Source organism: Equus caballus, chromosome 28 (genome assembly GCF_041296265.1).
Source record: "Equus caballus isolate H_3958 breed thoroughbred chromosome 28, TB-T2T, whole genome shotgun sequence".
Lineage (NCBI taxonomy): Eukaryota > Metazoa > Chordata > Mammalia > Perissodactyla > Equidae > Equus > Equus caballus.
This window is the reverse complement of record NC_091711.1, coordinates 4,775,001-4,790,531: the sequence shown is the minus strand read 5'-3', so window position 1 is coordinate 4,790,531 and position 15,531 is coordinate 4,775,001. Positions and strand designations below refer to the sequence as shown.

The window sequence follows — 15,531 nt, the reverse complement described above, 5'->3', positions numbered from 1 at the left end:
AGGCTAGCTCAGGTGGCAATCGTTAAGCAAAAGAAACACACAAGGGCGTGGAGACCTGGGGAAAAAGCAACACTGAGAAATCTACCATCTGAAACTGAAGAAGATGGGCAACACAGGCTAGCTCAGGTGGCAATCGTTAAGCAAAAAAATAAATAAATAAAATAAAAAACTACAATGGCGAGGAGACCCGGTGAAAAAGCAACCCTGAAAAAAGGTACCCGCTGAAACGGAGGAAGCAGGGCAACAGAGCCTAGCTCAGGTGACAATATTTAAGCCAAAAAGAAAGAAAGAAAGAAACGAAGAAAAGAGCAAGGGAGTGGAGACCTTGGGAAAGAGCGATACTGAAAAATCTAGCCTCTGAAACTGACAAAGATGGGCAACACACGTTAGCTCAAGTGCCAATCTTGCAAAGAAAACACACACACTCACACACACACACACACTGAGGGACGTGGAGACCTGGGGAAAAAGCAACACTGAGAAATCCACCCTCTGAAGCTGACGAAAATGGGCCACAGAGGCTAGCTCAGGCGGCAATCGTTAAGCAAAAGAAACACACAAGGGCGTGGAGACCTGGGGAAAAAGCAACACTGAGAAATCCACCCTCAGAAACTGAGAAAGAAGCGCAACAGAGGCTAGCTCAGGTGGCAATCGTTAAGCAAAAGAAACACACAAGGGCGTGGAGACCCGGGTAAAAAGCAGCACGGAGAAATCCACCCTCTGAAACTGAGGAACATGGGCAACAGACGCTAGCTCAGGTTGGAACCTTTAAGCAGAAAAGAAAGACACCAGGGCGTGGAGAGCTGGCGAAAAAGCAACACTGAGAAATCTACCCTCTGAAACTGAGAAAGAAGCGCAACAGAGGCTAGCTCAGGTGGCAATCTTTAAGCAAAAGAAACACACAAGGGCGTGGAGACCTGGGGAAAAAGCAACACTGAGAAATCTACCCTCTGAAGCTGACGAAAATGGGCAACAGAGGCTACCTCAGGTGGCAATCATTAAGCAAAATAATAAAATAAAATAAAAAACTACAATGGCGAGGAGACCCGGTGAAAAAGCAACCCTGAAAAAAGGTACCCGCTGAAACGGAGGAAGCAGGGCAACAGAGCCTAGCTCAGGTGACAATATTTAAGCCAAAAAGAAAGAAAGAAAGAAAGAAAGAAAGAAAGAAAGAAAGAAAGAAAGAAAGAAAGAAAAGAGCAAGGGAGTGGAGACCTTGGGAAAGAGCAATACTGAAAAATCTAGCCTCTGACTGACAAAGACTGGCAACACACGTTAGCTCAAGTGCCAATCTTGCAAAGAAAACACACACACTCACACACACACACACACTGAGGGACGTGGAGATCTGGGGAAAAAGCAACACTGAGAAATCCACCCTCTGAAGCTGACGAAAATGGGCCACAGAGGCTAGCTCAGGTGGCAATCGTTAAGCAAAAGAAACACACAAGGGCGTGGAGACCCGGGTAAAAAGCAGCACGGAGAAATCCACCCTCTGAAACTGAGGAACATGGGCAACAGACCCTAGCTCAGGTTGCAACCTTTAAGCAGAAAAGAAAGACACCAGGGCGTGGAGACCCGGGTAAAAAGCAGCACGGAGAAATCCACCCTCTGAAACTGACGAACATGGGCAACAGAGGCTAGCTCAGGTGGCAATCGTTAAGCAAAAGAAACACACAGGGGCGTGGAGACCTGGGCAAAAAGCAGCACTGAGAAATCTACCCTCTGAAACTGACGAAGATGGGCCACAGAGGCTAGCTCAGGTGGCAATCGTTAAGCAAAAGAAACACACAAGGGCGTGGAGACCTGGGGAAAAAGCAACACTGAGAAATCCACCCTCTCAAACTGACGACCATGGGCAACACGGGCTAGCTCAGGTGGCAATTTTTAAGGAAAAATAAAAGGAAGTGCGTGGAGACCTGGGGAAAAAGCAACACTGAGAAATCCACCCTCAGAAACTGAGAAAGAAGCGCAACAAAGGCTAGCTCAGGTGGCAATCGTTAAGCAAAAGAAACACACAAGGGCGTGGAGACCTGGGGAAAAAGCAGCACTGAGAAATGTACCCTCTGAAACTGACGACGATGGGCAACAGAGGCTAGCTCAGGTGGCAATCTTTAAGCAAAAGGAAAACACAAGGGCGTGGAGACCTGGGGAAAAAGCAACACTGAGAATTCTACCCTCTGAAACTGCCGAAGATGGGCAACAGATGCTAGCTTTGGTTCAATATTTGAGCAAAAAAAAAAAAAAAACACACACACACACACACAAGGGCGTGCAGAACTTGGGAAAGAGCAAGACTGAGAAATCTACCCTCTGAAACTGACAAAGATGGGCAACAGAGACTAGCTCAGGTGGCAATCGTTAAGCAAAAGAAACAGACAAGGGCGTGGAGACCTGGGGAAAAAGCAGCACGGAGAAATCCACCCTCTGAAACTGACGAAGATGGGCCACAGAGGCTACCTCAGGTGGCAATCATTAAGCAAAAATATAAAATAAAATAAAAAACTACAATGGCGAGGAGACCCGGTGAAAAAGCAACCCTGAAAAAAGGTACCCGCTGAAACGGAGGAAGCAGGGCAACAGAGCCTAGCTCAGGTGACAATATTTAAGCCAAAAAGAAAGAAAGAAAGAAAGAAAGGTAGGAAGAAAGAAAAGAGCAAGGGAGTGGAGACCTTGGGAAAGAGCGATACTGAAAAATCTAGCCTCTGACTGACAAAGACTGGCAACACACGTTAGCTCAAGTGCCAATCTTGCAAAGAAAACACACACACTCACACACACACACACTGAGGGACTTGGAGACCTGGGGAAAAAGCAACACTGAGAAATCCACCCTCTGAAGCTGACGAAAATGGGCCACAGAGGCTAGCTCAGGTGGCAATCGTTAAGCAAAAGAAACACACAAGGGCGTGGAGACCTGGGGAAAAAGCAACACGGAGAAATCCACCCTCTGAAACTGACGAAAATGGGCCACAGAGGCTAGCTCAGGTGGCAATCGTTAAGCAAAAGAAACACACAAGGGCGTGGAGACCTGGGGAAAAAGCAACACGGAGAAATCCACCCTCTGAAACTGACGAAGAAGGGCAACAGATGCTAGCTTAGGTTCAATATTTGAGCAAAAAAAAAAAAAAAAAAAAAAAAACCCACACACAAGGGCGTGCAGAACTTGGGAAAGAGCAAGACTGAGAAATCTACCCTCTGAAACTGACAAAGATGGGCCACAGAGGCTAGCTCAGGTGGCAATCGTTAAGCAAAAGAAACACACAAGGGCGTGGAGACCTGGGGAAAAAGCAACACGGAGAAATCTACCATCTGAAACTGAAGAAGATGGGCAACAGAGGCTAGCTCAGGTGGCAATCGTTAAGCAAAAAAAATAAAAAATATAAAAATACAATGGCGAGGAGACCCGGTGAAAAAGCAACCCTGAAAAAAGGTACCCGCTGAAACGGAGGAAGCAGGGCAACAGAGCCTAGCTCAGGTGACAATCTTTAAGCCAAAAAAAAAAAAAAGAAAAGAAAAGAGCAAGGGAGTGGAGACCTTGGGAAAGTGCGATACTGAAAAATCTAGCCTCTGAAACTGACAAAGATTGGCAACACACGTTAGCTCAAGTGCCAATCTTGCAAAGAAAACACACACACTCACACACACACACACTGAGGGACTTGGAGACCTGGGGAAAAAGCAACACTGAGAAACCTACCCTCTCAAACTGACGAAGATGGGCAACAGATGCTAGCTTAGGTTCAATATTTGAGCAAAAAAAAAAAAACACACACACACACACAAGGGCGTGCAGAACTTGGGAAAGAGCAAGACTGAGAAATCTACCCTCTGAAACTGACAAAGATGGGAAACAGAGGCTTAGCTCAGGTGGCAATCTTTAAGCAGAAAAAAAAAACAACAACAACAAAAAAAAACCCCACAATGGAGTGGAGACCCGGGGGAAATCAACACTGAAAAATACAAATACAATGGAAGGCCAATAGACAGAGCAGGCACTTTCACCTGGGGAGGAGGAGGTACGCATGGATGACCAATGAGCGCATGAAAAGATGTGAGCTGTTCCCTGGAAAAGCAAGTGAGAAAATTAGAGGGAGACATTGTGGGGACACATGGGTGAGACTGGCTTCTTCCAAATACAGGAACAGGATCAAACTGCTAGTGAGGTCGCGGAGAAGCCAAGTCAGTCACTCACGCCTCACTGGTGGTGAAGGGAAACGGTATGGCCTCTGTGAAAAATGGCGTGGCGGGTTCCAAAACTCACACGCCGCGGAAACAACCACCGAAAGTGGCAACCTACATAAGCCCTTGGTGTATCTTGCCTCCTAAGAGCGTCTGTATGTAGCTGGAGCCTTGGGTCGTTAAGGCTTCCACAGTGATCTGTGGTGGTGGTGGTGGGGGGCCTTGGGCCTTGGGGGTCTCCGCTGGACCTCCAGGAAGTCAGCTTTTGTGGAGTCCCGTGAGTCCTTCCAGGGAGGGAGGCATCCAACCCGAGGGTGGTCTGGAGGGCCCCACTCCCGCCACTCCCGGGGGCTGGGGCGGGGGGCGGGGTGGGGGCTGCGGCCACGTTCCTGTTCATTCACACAGAATCCGGGGCATGAATGTTCTTAGCAGCTCTGTTCCACACAGACCCACACTGGAAACCACACAGACGTCCTGCAAGTCCCATCCCTTGCTCATGTCGCCGGGGCTCCGGAGGAGGGCCACTCTGTAAAAGCGGCCGCCAGATGGCGCCCAACAACCGGCGCGGAGGGGTCAGCGGGAGGGAACCGGGTCACCGGCCAGCGAGAGTGCACAGCCTGAGCCCACCGCCGGGTCAGGTCTCTCTCTGTCTACCTCTGTCTCTGTCTCTCTGTCTCTCTGTCTCTGACTCTGTCTCTCTCTCTCTTTCTCTCTGGGCCCGCTTGGGGCGGCCGGGAGGTCACCACGCCAGGCCCCAGGGTGTCCACCTCGGAGCTCCCAGGCAGCACAGGGCAACCCTGGGCGCAGAAGGAGGTCTTGGAAAATCGGCGGGGAGGGGGGTGGGGTGGGTGGGCTTGCCAGGAAGGGGACAGACTCCCCACGTGACTCCTGGGCCGGGCCGGGGCTGCCGGCTGGCTGACGCGGACAGAGGGTGGAAAAGTCCCCGGAGATGCCACGGGGCAGGCCGGGGCTGCCGGCCCCCGATTCCCGGAGCGGCCCGAGCACTTCCCGGGTCCCGGGAGGACTTAGAAAATCAGGGCGGGGTGGGGGGTGGGGGTCGCTGTCAAACCGAAACCATGCACGTCATCAGAGAAGGACCGTGACGACGGAGGAATTGTCCGCAGTCTGTCAGGAATTGTGTGCAGCCTGTCACTTCCGGCCCAGAGGGTCTTTCTAAGGCAGACGGACAGACAGAGCCCACAAGTCGTAGAGGAAAGGACCGAGCCGCTTGGCCGCTGAAAAGTTTACAAGACAAAACGGGTCTCCCTCCGCACGGGGCCACAGCAAAGCCCAAAGACGACACACGGGGGGAGCATGGGTGCAGATTCACGTGTGGTGATAAGAATATGGATTTCAGCAGGGCTTCCCGTCCTCATCAACAAGCAGAAGCACCCAAATGGTGCGGGTTGGGGGCAGAGACCTCACAGCCATTCCCTCCACAAATCGAGTTCCCCGGGACATCCTCACAGCGCCGTGCTGTGAGTGTGTGTGGGTGTTTAAAATGGGGTAAATGTGGACGTGGAACTGCTCCGTGAAACCAAAATAACAACAGTCGTAGATCTTCTTTGGTCATTTAGAAAATTCTTTCCCCCCCCCCCCCCCAGCGGTGCACGTATTTCCCTTCCAAAAAAGAAGAACGGGAAAGGAGATGTTAAAGGCAAGCAGAGAGAGGAAAACTGTTGCAAAACAAAAGCTGAGCTCCCGTCCGAGGGAGGCCTCCTCCGTTAGAGGCCTAGGAAATCATTCTGACAAAATGGAGGATCTCTGTCTTTGGTGTCGATTCCCTCAGAGGTCAAGAGAAACCTTTTCCAATGTCTTTATCAGGAGGAGACTAGAAGTTAGAGAAAAGTATCCTTTCGAGAGCGAGAAAAACCAATTCTGATTTTGCATCAGCTTCCCTCCGATCTTGAAACTCATTGACTTGATTCCATTCTGTCGATGGAAATAATCCGGAACCAATCTATCTGTGAAAATCGGGGTGAGTTTATTCTGACCTAAGATGTAAGGACTGTGGCCCGGGGCCTTTCTTCCTGAAGGAAGAAAGGGCGCCCGGGAAGTGGGGTGTACAGAGTGCTTCTAGGCCCCCAGAGAGGACGTTTCACATAGGATCGAAAGGTCCCTTGGACGATAGTCGCGACACTGCTCTGTCAGCACAGCGATCGACAGACACTGCTGGGTGGCAGGTCTGTTGTCTGGGCCTGGGTGGTCACAGGTGAGCCGGATGGTCAAAGGTGAGCGCAACCATCCGTTCCTAGCCTAAGGAAAGATGCCTCTCCTTAAGGAAAGGCCCGAGCACGGGGAAGCTGCTCCTTTCCCTTAAGGGCATTGGTTCTTGCCGTAGGAAATGTTTAAAGCAGATCTACGATGCGATGCGTGCTCGACGGCCACGTCAGGCCCTTTTGGAAAAACACTGTCAGGCCGAATTAGGCCGACACCCAATGGCTTCCTCATAGACTCCAATAGATCCTATCGCTCGCCATTTCTATCTGTCCACTCGTTCCAATTTTAGGCCACTTGACCACGAACACACCTTTTTCTCAGATGTTTTTCCCCGTGATCACCTTTTCACAGACAAAACGATCTTTACTTTTTAGGCCCTCTTGCCTGAAGGCAGCCATCTCACTTTCCTTGAACACAAAGATGTTTCCCATATTCACTTTTAGTGGCTTTTTGTTTTGTTTTGTGTTGTTTTGTTTTGAGGACGATGAGCCCTGAGCTAACTGCTGCCAATCCTCCTCTTTTTGCCGAGGAAGGCTGGCCCTGAGCTAACCTCCGTGCCCATCTTCCTCTACTTCATATGTGGGACGCCTACCACCACGTGGCTCGCCCAGCGGTGCCACGTCCACCCCCGGGATCCGAACCGGCGAACCCCGGGCCGGCGAAGTGGAACAGGCACACTTAACCAGCGCGCCACTGGGCCGGCCTAGTGGCTTTCATCGCATTCGTTAAGTAGAATTTTTAACCCTCACGAACCTTAATTTTGGTGAAAACTAAGAAGTCAGCAATTAGGAACTGTCCTTCCCATGAGCAGTCTGTCGCTTGGCCAATTTCTAAACACTTGGCCACTTTTAGAAACATGGGATTTCATAGGTTTATCTCTTCCTTCGCTTTATTTGATTTCATCTCACTTTAGTGTTTGGGTGAGGAAGATCGGCCCTCACAGAGCTGACGCCTGTTGCCAATCTTCCTCTTCTTTCTGCTTGAGGGAGAGCGGGCCCGAGGTAACACCTGCGCCCCACTTCCTTGATCTTGCGGACGGGATGCCACCACAGCCCGGTGTGAGGAGCGGTGGAGGTCCACGCCCGGGATCTGAACCCGAGGACCCCAGGCTGCCGAAGCTGAGTGCAGGAGCTTAACCACTATGCCGCCGGGCCGCCGTCCCCTGTCAAAGCTTTTAATAAAGCACGAGACGTGTTCCTCGATAGACCCAAACGTCTTTTCGTTTCCGTATCCTCACAAACCCAAAGTAGATAAACTTCTATTTAGCCACTCACGTCTCAGGTTCTATCTTACTCGGAAATGATCTACATCGTCAGGGAAATTGTTTTTGTCTTAAGTTTGGCACCCGAGCTAACGACTCTTGCCAATCTTCCGTTTTTGTTTTTTTCCCCCCCTCCCGATTTTTCTCCCCAAATCCCCCCCATGACATAGTTGTCTATCTTAGTTGAGGGCCGTTCTAGTGGTGGCATGCGGGACGCCGCCTCCACACGGCCCGACGAGCGGTGCCGTGTCCGTGCCCGGGATCTGAACGGGCAAAACCCTGGGCCGCCGAAGGGGAGCGTGTGAACTTAACCACTCGGCCACGGGGCTGCCCCCGTCCGTGGACTTTTTTATCACCTGATTTCACCTCGCAAAACTTCAAAGCTTCAAGTTATCAGAGAGGTTTGGGAAGTTGTTTCTATTTATTTAATTAATTTATTTTTCGAGGAAGACGAGCCCCGAGCTGACACCTGCTGCCAATTCTCCTCTTTTTGCCCCGGGAGAGTGGTCCCGAGCTAACATCCGTGCCCATCCTCCTCCCGTTGATAGGCGGGACGCCGACCACAGCATGGCTCACCAAGCGGCGCCACGTCCGCACCCCGGATCCGAACCGGCGAACCCCTGGCCGACAAAACGGAACGTGCGAACTTAACTGCTGTGCCGCCGGGCTGGCCCTTCGGGAAGTTCTTTTCAGGACACGGGCCATAAACTAGAATCACCGCTACAGGTTTATCGGAGCGACATCAGCGTTCGTGGTGGATTGAGTCGTCCCCTCTGTCTCTCCCCTCCAGGGGACAACCAAAGGGACATCTATCGACCCACCCACCAAGGATTCCCCCCCGCATGGCACAGCAGGATGCCTGAGAGATCCACGCAGCCCTACAGCGGCAAGTCACATTCGCACAGTCAAAATTCAATGGCAGAGGGGGCTGGCCCCGTGGCCGAGTGGTTAAGTTCGCGCGCTCCGCTGCAGGCGGCCCAGTGTTTCGTGGGTTCGAATCCTGGGCGCGGACATGGCACTGTTCATCAGACCACGCTGAGGCAGCGTCCCACATGCCACAACTAGAAGAACCCACAACGAAGAATACACAACTATGTACCGGGGGGCTTTGGGGAGAAAAAGGAAAAAATAAAATCTTTAAAAAAAAAATTCAATGGCAGAGACAAAACGTTAAGGTCAGCGAGAGGGAAGAGAATAACCGGCCCAGGAGCAACGGTGTGAAGAACATGGAGAAGACGGGTCCTAGACGCCGGGGTCCCCGGAGCAGCGATTTCATCAGAGGCCCGCGAACGTCCACGATCTCCACACCACGTTTATGGCCGACTGCGTGTGTGGGTCCTTTGGAATCGACCAGGCTACCGTCTGGGCCACTTTGGGACATCGTGTCTAGCTGCCCCGAGCGGTGGAGCTGTCGTTCGAGTGTAAGATGGGGCCCATCCGGGGAGAGCATGGGGACGGGGAAAGGGAGGCCGCGGGAAGTCACAGAGTCTGAGGTGTTCGGGGGAGACCGACTCTTCTAAAGTGGAGGCGGTAGAAGGAGAGCAGCAGGATTTTTGGATTTTTGTTCTCTCTGTTAGGTATCTGGGTCCGGAGGAGAGTGGGGCGGGGGGGGATGGTTGTGGTGGTGGTGGTGGTGGTGGTGGTGGGTGTGAGGCTGAGGCAGGGCTGGTGTTTCCTTTCCGGGTCAGGTGAAAGAGCTCCTCCAGTGGAGGTTTTTGGACAAGGGGTCTGGTCTGGCAGGATGGGAGGTTGCGGGTCGAGCCACAGGGGAATCTGTCGTAGCTCAGACTCGGGCCTTTGAAGAAATAGACAGAGAGAGGAGTTTTGCTCTGTCTGTCACCGCAGCCGGCACCTCAGGAGCAACAACAGAAGGCTTCCCGAATGAGTGAAGGGGCAGGAGCCAGCGTGCCCCGTGCCTCTCTCAGCCCTGCGCCGGCAGGGAAGGAAGCAGGCAGGCAGGCAGGCAGGCAGGCCTCAGGGCTACTCCCGTCCTACTGCCCGGTGGTCCCTGTCCCGGCCCCGCCCCCACTCTCCCCCTGACCCTCACTGCTCCCCAGCCCTCTTCTCAGCCAGAGAGGCGATGGGGGGGGCGGGGCGGTCCCAGAACAAGTTTCCTCTCATCCACCATCATCTTGCCACCCTGACGACTTGGCCCGAGATCCGGCCTAGGCTGTAGCCGTGTGTGGTTTTCCTGTGGACAAGGGGGCCGGTTCACCATTTCGGAGGAAACCCCTAGCCTTCCACTGCCGAGTCGAGTCGGTGGGACTCGCCAGCCTGGAAGGGGGGAGGGGGGAGGGGAGGTCAGGCCCATTCATTCCGACGGGCCTGGTGTCAGGGCTTCATTCAAGTGCAGGAAGCTCTCTCCCATGGCCTCGGGCTCTTTTCCATTGAACGGCTTTCTTCAATTCCCCCACCCTTAGGCCGCAGTCCGCCAAGGGCCGGGAGGCAGGGAGGGAAGATGTTGGGGCAGGGTGGCTGTCTGAGAAACTCGCCTCGTCTGGGGCAGAAAGAGTGCCCCCCTCCTTTCTCTAACCCTACTAGACTGCTTGAGGATCACGGACGGTTTGGCTCATCGATGAGCCCTGCGTTATGGGCCCGGCAAGCAAACTCCTAACTGGCAACCCGCTGCTCTAGGCGTGTGTGGGTTTTTTGATCATTCACCTTCAAGTTCGCACGACATTGGTCCGTGTCCCCCGCCCCAGCTTCCCATGGGAAATCCTCCGTCTCTTTCCACAGACTCACTGGCGACTTCACACAGCGCCTGCCTCCTCCTCCTCCTCCTCCTCCTCCTCCTCCTCCTCCTCCTCCGAAGGAAGGAAGGAAGGAAGGAAGGAAGGAAGGAAGGAAGGGGCTGACCCCGTGGCCGAGCAGTTGAGTTTGCACGCTCCGCTTCAGCAGCCCGGGGCTTCAAAGGTTCGGATCCTGGGCTCGGACACGGTACCGCTCATCAAGCCACGCTGAGGTGGCGTCCCACACGGCAGAACCAGAGGGACCCTCAAAGAGAATATACAACTAGGTACTGGGGTGCTCTGGGGAGAAGAAGAAGAAGGAGGAGGAATAAAAAGAAAAGATAAGATTGGCAATGAGCTCGGGTGCCGGTCTTTAAAAAAAAAAAAAAAAGAGGAAGAAAGATGGACAAACAGGAACGAATCCCACTGACGGCACCTCCAAATGGTGGGGGGTAGGGGGGTGGGGGGGGTGGGGAGTGGCATCATCGGGCCAATGGTGACTCTAAGTCGTGATCCCGCGGTTGTGTTATTTGATATTTTATCGAATCGATTTATTATTTTATTTTTGAGGAAGATGAGCCCTGAGCGAACATCTGCCGCCAATCCTCCTCTGTCGGCTGAGGAAGACTGGCCCTGAGCTGACATCCGTGCCCATCCCCCTCTACTTTCCAGGTGGGACGCCTGCCACAGCGTGTCTCGCCAAGCGGTGCCGGGTCCTGCGCCCGGGATCCGGACCGGCGAACCCGGGGCCGGCGGAGCGGAACGTGCGAACTTCACCGCCGCGCCACCGGGCCGGCCCCCGGAGTTGTTTAAAAAATCCAGTAAGGGGCTGGCCCCGTAGCCGAGTGGTTAAGTTCGCGCGCTCCGCTGCAGGCGGCCCAGTGTTTCGTCGGTTCGGATCCCGGGCGCGGACACGGCACTGCTCATCAAACCACGCTGAGGCGGCGTCCCACATACCACCGCTAGAAGGACCCACAACGAAGAACACACAACTATGTACCGGGGGGGCTTTGGGGAGAAAAAGGAAAGACAAAAAATAAAATCTTCAAAACTCCAATAAAACTTTGAGTGAAGACGACGAGGAGGATGCGAAACGTATCTCACGCCTCCGAGCCGAGCCGTCCGTTTAGGAAGGGGGACGAGGACCCTTTGTAAGCGATGTCCCTTTTTAAGCACCATTCTAAACCACAGAACAGAACTCCCTCTCCTCGACCCGGAGCGACCCGGAGCGAGGAGGTTCCTGGGCGTGTCAGAGAGGGCCACGTCCTCTGCAGCACGAACGAACCGCCAGGGTTCGGCCACGGGAAAGAATTTCTTCCTCTCCAGGCGGACTAAAAGTCGCCGACGGCAGCGGGCGTAGGTGCTATCCTTCCCGTCCAGGAAAGGCAGGGAGAACTTCAGCCGTGAAGAGAAGGAGGTCTTCCTCACTCCCCGTTTCGGGAGGGCCCCTTTGGCAGGGGAGTTTTGTCTCCTGATTTCAAGTCAGGAAGAAAAGGGAGAGAGAGAGAGAGAGAGTGTCCTTCTCGTGCCAGGTCGGTCTGAGGGGGACCTCCTCTGGTTTCCTCCCTTCCCAGGGAAGGCCGTTCGCCCCTTCTTCTAGAAAAAGCTCCCAAAGCACCACCGCCCAGGATGGTTGACCTACGCCCATCGTCCCTCCTTTCCCAATCATTTCTACCGCGACAGAGGGACAGAGGCCCCGGCCCCATCCCCATCCCCACCCCCACCCCCATCGCCTGCCTCCTTGATGGCCAAAGGAGCTGCCTCTGAGAATGGAACGGGGCTTGGAAACCTTCTAGAGGGGTGACTCTCACCTGCCTGCCTGCCTGCTGGGAAAAGCACCCACGCTGTCCATCGGACTGCCCTTTTGGGCAAACGTAGGCGTGCCACATAGCGATCGACAGCTATGGCGGGGGGGCGGGGGCGGGGTGGCGTGGTGGTGCCCAGGATCCACGACACGTGACGGCTGCGGAGCACGACAGCCCTAAGACCTTGAGGGAGACGGGGTGGCGCGTGAATCCTTTCGGAACGAGAACGACAGGAAACGCTGACGGGGACGTGTTCTCGTCTCGAGAACACACCAACGCCTCGCACGGTGTCTGACCCGGGGTGCCTCTGACTTTTGTCACCAGAGACGATCCTGTCGACCGCCCCTCACGCTTTGGGGAAAAGGGGAGAGGGACTCGGTAGCACGGGAGAAGCCATCCATCCGCCCTTCCTTTCCGTCTTCACGGCTCCTTCTCGTGGAAAACGAGGAAGCCGTCCGGAGGAACGGAACACTGACCCGGGCCAAAGCGTGGCCCAGCCTGAGCCTCCAAAACCTTCTGCTAAGTGAGAGGTGCCAGACATCCAAGGCGACCTACGTTGCGATTCCACACAGAGGAGAGAGCTAGAACGGTCCAACCCTAGAGGGCGACAGCAGATGGCGGCGGCGGCGGCGGCGGCGGTGGCGGCGGCGGTGGTGGTGGTGGTGGTGGTCGTGGTGAGGCAGATCCGGGAGTGGGGCCGTTTTTTCTTTCGGAGGGAGGGGATGGAAACGGAAACCTTCTGGAAATAGATAGCCGTGACGGATGTGCCACCTTGGGGAGAGAGACTCCCGAAGGCCACTGGCTTGTGCCCCGTGGAAAGGATGGATTCGGTGGGATGGGAATTCTACCTCCGTGTAGAGCGTGTGGTAAACCACGAGGTGGGTGGGTGGGTGGATGGCCTCCCTGCCTCGCCTCCACCTAGACGTCCACACACAGAGACCGACGAGGGAGGGAGGGAGGGAGGGAGGGAGGGAGAGAGACAAGATGGACAGAGGCCGAGGCCGAGGCCGAGGCAGTGAGCGAGTAAGTGATCGACCCTGGCCATAGGGATTCCTCAGAGGGCGTCTCTTGGCTCCCCAAACGAAGAATGTGTGTGGAGATCGAGAAAGATCACCGACCTAGGAGAACCAGCAAGACTTCCTCACCCTCCAGAGAGCCGCTGGGCCCCTGCCGTCCCTGCCACCGCCACCCCTACCCCTCGCCTTTGGCAGCGACGCCAACGAAAGGCAGGCAGACGAGTGGGAGAGTCGTGTGGTGGTGTCCCCCAAGGAAGGTGGGTCCATGCCGACGAGCGGTCGTCGGCGTGTGGAAAAGCCAGAGGCGGGCTGACTAGAAGGAGGGCGTCCTGGGGGAAGGGGCCAGGGTGTGAGGGAGAGAGGCCTGTTTCTCTTCCCCTGTTGGTCCCAAGTCAGGGGCCCAAAGGAGGAAAGCTGTCCGTTCCTTTCCGACTCGGACGGTTCGGGCGGGACCGACCGATCCCCGTGGCGGCGCGGTCGGGGCTTTCTGGACCAGAACCCCTCTCTCCGTCGCCTTTCGACCACACACACGCTTTAGAGGCCAAGAGAAAATGGATCGGGTCTCTCTGTCTCTCTCCCTAGAAAACAAGGGCCGGGGGCCGAGCCCGTGGACGAGCGGTCAAGTACGCGCCCCCACCCCGACCCCCGGCTTCGACGGCCCAGGTTTTCACCGGTTCGGATCCTGGGCGCAGCCCCAGACCCAGCATCGCCCTTCAAGCCCACATAGCAGAAACCCGAAAGACCTACCACTGGAACCTACAACTATGGATGGACGGGACGGGACGGGACGGGGCGGGGCGGGGCGGGGCGGGGCGGGGGTGGGGGGGGCGGCTTTGGGGAGAAGGAAGAAAGAAAAAATAAAAGAAACACAAGGACGGTCATCGCGATAGTTCTTTCCACTTCCATCCATATGTTAACAGGACCCAAGTTTCCCGACCTCCATTTGGATGCATGTTAACTAAATGGAGAAGCTATTCAAAGGACTCCTCTAAAGAAGTCCACGTTCTTCTTTCTAAATGATAATGAAAATCATTGTCACCACCGCTCTTCCGACCCTCCATGTCCAGACGGCCTCCCGCCCCTCCCCCATCCCCAACTCCCGCCCCGCCCCGCCCCGCGCCGACCCCCGCCCCCGGCATTCGCCCCGCCCACCTTTCCCTCTCCACTCCTACCCCCCCGCCCCCCGCCGCCCGGGACACCATCCCCCGCACCCCACCCCCCCCCCCCATCCCGGCCGGGCCACCTGGTCGACCTCCTCGAACACTATATAAGAGGATGCCGGGCAGCCGGTGGCGCCCGACAAGCGGCCTCCTCACCGGCCGGACGGATCAGCCTCGCGGGGGCGGGCGATGGGGAGGCGTTCGTCCAGGTCAGGTCAGGTCAGGTCAGGTCGGGGGAGGGAGGATGCAGCGCCGGCCGGCCTGGTGCGTGGCCTGGTCCCGATCCACCCCGCGTCTCGTTTCTCGGGCCGGGACGAGTACAGGCGGGGAGGCCGACTCGGTCACGGAAAGCGGCCTTGGGGAGGTTTTGGCGAACGTCCCTGTCCCAGGGCCGTCTGCCGACTAGGGGACGGAGTCCTCCTCCATGCGCCTTCTCGCCCCCAGTCGGGCGGGTTGTGGGTCGCGCGGTCGACTTGGCCATTTCACCGGAGGCGTCCTGCCTGCCGGGGCTCCCTCCCTCGGGCCGGTGCGAGCGGTCCTCGGGCGGCCCGGGAATTTGGGCCGCAGCGAACGAACGAACGAAGCCCGTCCCTCCTGCGTCGGCACGGATGAGACACAGCCCTGGTGGGTGGAGCCGCTTTCCTCGGGTTTCCTTTTGCTTTCGGCCGCTGCTGCCACCAAACCTCCCTAAACGATAGGAATGAAAACGGGAACCGTTGGCATAATAAAAGCGTTTTGGTTGGCGTGTTTCTTGGCTTTTGGGGACTCGAGAGGTATGATGGATGATCTCCGATTGTCCTTTGGAAGGAAGGTCTATTTCATCCCAGTCGCACGAACCCCGCAAACGTGCGGCTGGACGAGGGAGGGAGGGAGGGAGGGAGGGAGGGAGGCCAACCACGGGATTTCCGCACGACCAGCTGATGGACACGACCGCCCCCGTGAGCCGGGCGGAGGGCAGCCGCCCGGGTCTCGCAGCTACGTGCCCGCGGAACCCTCGGGACTGCGAGAAGCCCGAGCGACCCGCAGTCACGCGGCGCTCGGCGCGGACATCTGGTCGGCCCGCGCGCCACGGGACCCGGGGGCCGGGCCGCTGGTCGACCCGGCAGGGCGGCGGCCCCGGCGGCGGCCTCGCCGCCGCTCGTCCGCAGGCTCCAGGGA

The 15,531-nt window shown here is 55.9% G+C and overlaps 1 long non-coding RNA gene across 1 annotated transcript in view; it reads right to left on the bottom strand.

Moving 5' to 3' along the window:
* LOC138921170 (uncharacterized) overlaps nucleotides 1-15,531 on the bottom strand; it is a 63,530-nt gene that overhangs the window by 32,342 nt on the left and 15,657 nt on the right. The window contains exon 2 of the long non-coding RNA XR_011433517.1: nucleotides 14,530-15,060. This is a non-coding gene — a long non-coding RNA (uncharacterized lncRNA). The remainder of the gene's footprint in view (nucleotides 1-14,529; nucleotides 15,061-15,531) is intronic.